This window comes from Corvus brachyrhynchos, unplaced genomic scaffold, assembly GCF_000691975.1.
Source record: "Corvus brachyrhynchos isolate BGI_N302 unplaced genomic scaffold, ASM69197v1 scaffold90, whole genome shotgun sequence".
Taxonomy (NCBI): Eukaryota; Metazoa; Chordata; class Aves; order Passeriformes; family Corvidae; genus Corvus; species Corvus brachyrhynchos.
Genome location: NW_008236932.1, coordinates 930,445 through 937,570, shown reverse-complemented (window position 1 = coordinate 937,570; position 7,126 = coordinate 930,445).

The following is a 7,126-nucleotide window of genomic DNA, read 5'->3' as shown; positions in this document are numbered from 1 at the left end:
GCAGGTAGGGGGTGAACATGTATTTCACATATCAGATTTTATCCCTCCAGAAAGGGCAGGGAAAGACTGAAAGTAAACATATTGTATTTTATCATACATTATATCTTATTTTGCTGTCATAAATATGGTTCCAATCACATCTGACACACTGTCAACTGTTTTCTGTTTTCTCTTATTTAGAAATAAGGGAACAAAATGCAAATGGTTCTCCAAGACAAACAAGTGACATGAATTATACTTTTATTGTATCAGTGTTTGTATCTCATAGGCTTTGTTTTTCCTGATTTCAACAGTGATTGTGAGAGTATGGACTTTTTATCTCAGGGCACTTCTCCAGACTACCAGAGAATTAGTAGAGAAGCAAGAAAAGATAAATATAATTCAATTTCTATTTTGCTTAACAAAGGCAAAGCATAATTTAAGTACCTCATACAGAAAATTTTCCCAAAGTAATTATTTCAGCCACCTTTACTAAACAGGTACGAACATGTTGATTTTTATTTTTCACATTGTTGTGCTGAAAGCTTGTGAAGTGCTGTGGAAAAATGTGTTGTGGAAAGACAAAGCTCAGCATGGAGGAGCACCTATGCTGACAATAGTTCACCAGGGATAAACTGTGTGCACACATTAGGAGAAGGAACACTGACTTTGGTGTGCTGCCCTAAGAGAGGCACGAAATAGGGAATGGAGCAGCTTAGAGATGTTGCAGTAGTGGTCAATGCAGGTAAGAGGAATTAAGACAAAGGAATGACCCAAATAGTGACTAAAAATTGAGCTTCACATCCTCAAATTGACAATACTTTTCAAGCACCAGTATATGCTAATGAAATAAAACCTGTACATGTTTTACATGTATGACTAAAGTCTCTAAAACTCCACCTGATCATGAAATTACATCAATTGAAATTTTATCTTTTCCCCATCCTCAAAAAAACCAATATGAGTATAACTTAAGGGGGAGGAAGATCAGAGGAGACTACTTTGGTATTCCGGGACAGTCAAAGGGCTGTACCCACCTCCTCCCATGGGAACACCTATTGGGTAAACCTATTTCTGCAGAAATACAGTTGCTTGTGCTTTCTGACATTAGTGGATTTATCAGCAGTGACTTCTGAACCTTATTCTGTCACAATAGTCAATAAATTGCACTATTTGTTATTCTTGTTGAATGTTCCCAGGCTTACAGGGTAACCCACATTATTTGTGCACCTGGGATTGCGAGCATGGCCAAATTTACAGTGTAAATTATGCTGTTTGTGTGTCTGGCACCTTTACAGACTTATAGTGGAGAATTTCCTACTCTAAAATAGTGTCTGTGGAGGATCTACTGAGACAGCAAGCAAACATTTGTTTAAATTGCATGTGAAAGAATCTTACAAACACCAAGACTTGGTCTCTTTCTTGTGTTCCTCTATTTTGAATCAATTTCTACAGGAGTTATAATTCTTCTAGCAAGTTCTCTTACCTGGCAGAAATCCTGTCATTCTGTTTTTTCCTCCTCTTCATCTCTATCTCATTTGTCCCATCTGTCTTCAGACTGTATGTATACTAGTGAATTTTTCAGCTCCTAACTCTACTACTGTCCAGCTGGGCGTCATAATAAGATCACTTGTCTTACATTTTATTGCCACATTTGTTCACTTTTCTCCATGTTTCTGCAGCCCTTGTCCTTAGCTTGTACTGCAATTAGGCGTTGATTCTGGTCTCAGAATAACCAGTTTATGCTATTGTAATTTTCATCTTGCTTGATCACAGAAAAGAAATGTCTTCTTCATTACTGTTTTGAAGATAGTATACCAATTTAACTTGAGAAGCTGACTGGTGATTTAGACATGTTATTTTGATTTCATGTGGGATAGAGTTAACTTTTTCTCAGCAGATAGTATGATGCTGTGTTTTGGAATCAGAATGAGGTTAATATTTTCACAAACGGATGCTTTGTTTCTTGCTAAGTCATGTTTATCCTAGAACAAGGACTCTTCTTTTGTGAGGGAGCATAGCTGGGACAGATGACCCAAACTGGCCAAGAAGGTATTCCACACCACAGAATGTAATTTCTAGTATATAAACCAGGGGAAGGTACCTGGAATGAGGGCTGATTAAACTTTCCCACAGGAGACAGTTTAAATAACCTTATTATTAGTTAAAAAAAAAGGCAGTATGTTTTCCTAATGAAAGTTTTATTTGCAGCTGAGTAACATGAAGGAACATCTACCATTTGCAGCATGGCTGCCTTTTGTGCAAAAACAATCTGCAAATTAGTGAGAATTTCCCAAGGAAATGAATATTGCTTCTAGATGTGTACACTTAAGTATGAAAGATGATTAGCTTAATGACTCAAGTGCTTGTAGCCCATTCCTAATTCACCTAGCAGAAGAAAACTATATTTTGCTTTCTGACAATTCTTTGAATAGCTTTATAATCTCACTGCATTTTGAAAGCAAGAATCAGTAACACATAAATAAGTCAGTTATTTAAAAACATACACTTGAAGTAAACTTTGAAGAGAGCCTTTAAAAGAAAATCCTTTTATCTGGACAGAGACTTTGTTCTGTACAAGCTGGATCAATTGGCTGAGGACAATTAGATAAGGCTCAGTAAGACAAAGTGCCAGGTCTGCATTTTGGTCACAACAACCCCAGTCAGTTGTGGTGGGGACAGAATGGGAGGAAAGGCTGCCCAGAAAAAAAGGATTTTGGGGTACTGGCTAATAAATAGCTGAAAATGATCCAGCTGGACCAGCTGTGCCCAAGAAGGCCAATGGCGTCCTGGCCTGTATGAGCAATAGTGTGACCAGCAGGACCAAGGCAGTGATTGTCCCTCAGTACTGGGCACTGCTGAGGCCACGCACCTTGAATCCTGTGTCCAGTTTTGGGAGCCTAAATTCAGGAAGGACATTGAGGTGATGGAGCAAGTCCACAGAAGGGCTATGGCACTTGGATAGGGTCTAGAGAGCAAGTCATATGAGGAGTGGCTGAGGGACCCGGGGTTGTTTAGCCTGGAGAAAAGGAGGCTCAGGGGTGAACTCATTGCTCTCTACAGCTGCATCAAAGGAAGCTATAGAAAAGTAGGGATCAGCCTCCTCTCCCAGGGAACTCAGGACAGGACAAGAGCAAAAGGCCTCAAGCTGCCAGGGAGGTTCAGGCTGGACATCAGAAAGAAGCATTGGAACAGGCTGCCCAGGGAGGTGGTGGAGTCACTCTCTCCAGAAGTGTCCAATGAATGACTGGATGTGGCACTTACTGCCGTGGTCTAGTTGACAAGGTGGTTCAGTCAAAGGTTAGACTCAGTCATTTCTGAGGTCTTTTCTAATATTAATGATTGTATGATTGTATAAATTCAGTCTCACTGATTGAGAAATAATTTAAAAAACCTGATAGTTTCAGCTGCAACCCCATTACAGTCTAAAACAAAATTCTCATTGTCTTCAAAGGTCATGGAATGGGGATCTTCCTGAAGTCTAGGATAAAACCAAAACTTCTGGTTGCAGAAGTGATGCTGCCTTAGTCCCTGCCCTACCATGTAGTTATGTTCCTATAGTTTTTTAAATACATACATACATGTCTGTATAATCTGTATCTATATCATCTATATCTATATATCTGTCATCTCCCAGAGCCTTGACTTCTTGCAAAGGTGTCCATTGTTAAAAGATTAGTTGCAAAGCAGTTCAAAAGATGAGAATGATGATGAGATTGGGACGTTAGGTCACACACTGAAGTGCATTGTACCAGAAAACAGATGCCTACATTTTGGCATCTTTTATGGGAGTTCACTGTAGACACCCAATGCATACCTCTCAGTTAACCAATGCTTCATCTTTCCCTTTGCTGTGGTTTAAGCTATAAACTAAGTACCACACAGACACCTGTTCACCTTCCCTTGGTAGAATGGGGGAGATAATCAGAAGAGTAAAAGTGAGAGAACTCATGGCTTGAGTTAAAGACAGTATAGTAGGTAAAGGAAAAAGAAACATAAGTCAAGGAATTAATTCAATACTTCCCATGGACAGGCAGGTGTTCAGCCATCTCCAGGAAATCTGGGCTCCACCATATTTGACTTTGACTTGAGAAGACAAACGCCATCAGTTGGAGCTTGTTACAAAGCAAAAAGTTTGTGCTATTTGCGTAGAATCACATAAATGCTTGGTGTGGTTTACATTGAATTCAATAATTCAAGCATCATTTCATCATCTCAGCTATGAAGCTTCCTTCTCTTTTATATTATTTTACTACAAACTTTCCTGCTTCTGCAAAAATGAAAAGATTTTATGATATTTTATTATTTTTGTGTTGACTATTTTAAGTTAATAATAATACTTAAAACTCCATGATATAATTCCCTATAATCATAATGATTGTGTCTGACAGTAGGACAGAAAATTTTAGTTGTTTGTCATTTGAATTAGGAGAGAAAGTTATACCAATATCTGTCAGCAATACCCTTACTTGCTCTTTTGCTATAATGAAGATTACTTTTGGCTTTAAACATGGTGTGAATAACCAAGGTGGTAATGGTTTGAGTAGGGAGAGTACGGGAAAAATACATTCCCTGTTGTGAAGTTAATGCCATCTTGTAGTTCAAAGTGAATAGGAAACAAACATTATATGGTTTGTTAAGTTTAGTCAGCTCTTAGTAAAGTGAGAAAATTTTGCAGATGCCGCATAGCAAAAACATTTTTGGAAATACAGACCAGGCAAATGGGGAAGCTACAAAAACTCTGACTCACATTTGATTTTGCTGTTTGCGCTGGACTTATGCGAGTTGGTGGGCACTACCATTCATGAGATATTTGAGCCAACCCAGCAGATATCAACTACCTCCAGGCAAGTGCAAACTGTGATACCAGTTTATAGACCTGTCATTAGGCAAGCGCTGAGCAGATTTTTCATCTGCAGCAAAACGTATCATTGATGTTAAAAGAAACAAAACAACATAAACTCTACTTCTTACAGAGAAAAGGAGCACTTTGTGCACAAAATGAGGTGTATGGTATTGCTTTTTCTTTGTCACTTTATCTAGTTTCAATCCTGTTTCTATTACACAAATAGACTTCCATTAGCTGTACTTCATTATAACTACATTATACTTTCCATGCTTCATTGTTTTTCTTTTAGGTAAAGTAGAAACAGCCTGTTTCAAACCCTGACTAAATTTAATGATAGAGTCTTTGCAGCAGCTTCAGAGGTCACTTAGGATCAGTACCTTGAAGATTTAAATGTGTTCTCTTTTATAGTAAAAATGGGAACTTTTGATTTCAACCTATGCTGAAATTATTTGGATTTGTTTTTATTTTTCTGTTTTATCTTATTAAACTAATTACTAATTAAATGAGTGCTGGAGAAAAAATCCTTGAAGGCCATCATTATTTGAAGTTCATTATTTCCTTCAGAGAATTAGTGGCTAGACTATGCTATACTCTGCAAGAATCTTCCATTATTATTCTGGGAATTAGTCTATGCAGAGTATTTCTGTTTATACTGGTGAAATTCAGATTCTGAATGGTTGTTTCCCTTGTGATGAGCTATGTTGTCTAGCGGTCTTCATTGATTGTTGAAAAACTACTCAAAACAAAAAAACTAGATGTATAGAATTTGCGTCCTGGCAGCCAAGCCAAAACCCCAAAACCTGTTTTTAAAGAAGTACTAGTCACATCAGTACTTCTATTGCTCACAGGATCCTTATACCCTTCCAAAAAACAGGGCTTCTTCTTCTTGCTCTATTGTCTATTCCAATGTGCCTGAGCTTCAACATTTCCCTGAGACTAGAATGGATAAGGGAAAAATATTTGTAAAGCTCACAGTGCGGGACAAAACATTTCTCATCTTGAAGTGCTGAAATTTTTGATACCTTAGATGCTAAGAAAGAGAATAGATTTTGCTGGAAAACTTAGATTGACCTCTGAACTGGGTTGCTTTAACAGTTCTGTACTTTCAATGCAGTATAAGAAATGTTTCGAAAAACATGCTGTTTTACCAGTGGCTCTGTCTGCTCACTTTGGACAACAGGGTTGATAATTGCTTGAAGCTGTTCACTTTTCTCTTTGTAAAAATAAATCTTTAGCTGCCTGGGGTCCTCTAGCTTATGAAACACCTACCTTGAACAATGAATGCTCTTTGAAAGAGCAGTTTGTGATTTGTTTTGAGATGTTTCTTGTTACACCTCAGAACAGAATGCCTGAAAAGATTGCATTGATATGTTGGTCCTTAGCATAGATCTGTGTCCCTATAGCAGATCATTAACCCAGAGCAAGCTCTGGAAAGCAACACCCAAACAAACAACAGTGTAAGTATTCTCTGCCGTTATTATTTTTCAGGTTCTCTGTCAATGAAAACAGTACCACTCTTAGGTTAACTAGCTAGTTCTAGGAAAAGACCACAGAGAAAAAAAAAAAATTAAAATTTCATTAGGTTTCTTTTTCCTGTCCGTCCTTTCAACAGACTTTAGAGGTGGTGCAGATTTTTGTTGATCAAACCCTTGGCACATCTATTAAGTTTTTCAGTCATTTATTTTTTATTTAAAGCTACTGTATAATATGATTTTATTTCACTTAATACTTTTTGAATCAATGTGATAAAATTTATTAATTTAAATTACTGTATTCACAACACAGGTCAGATCGGTGAAGGCTTCTTTTGAACTTAACTGTTCTTACCAAAGTAATTCATATTCATACAAAAAACCTTTAGTGAGTATGAAATCCAAACAACTTCTTAATAGAAATCAAGCTCTTTAATTTGCTTCTAACTTCTGAAATGATATATAAATGATCATCCTGAAGGGTGAATATACAAACTATTCTGTCATATGAATAGTCCAACATGTAGAATTTTATATTTATTATTGACAAAGTAAGCAAAGGTTTGTACTGGAAGGACAAGTATGAATTACTTAAGAATTCTAAAGTAATCTTCAGGTATTTATCCTACGTCTCAGTAAGAATTTCCTTGTTTTTGAAGCTCCTCACACTAACTGTTCAGTTAAGGTAGGCCAGCACTACTCTTTTGTCAGATATATTGCTATGCTCCAAGCTCTCTGTGATTATCTGCACTGGAAGAATTTGGATATTATAGAGCAATTCCAGAGAAAGCAAAGAAGATTGCCAGATACCAGGAGCACTTCTATA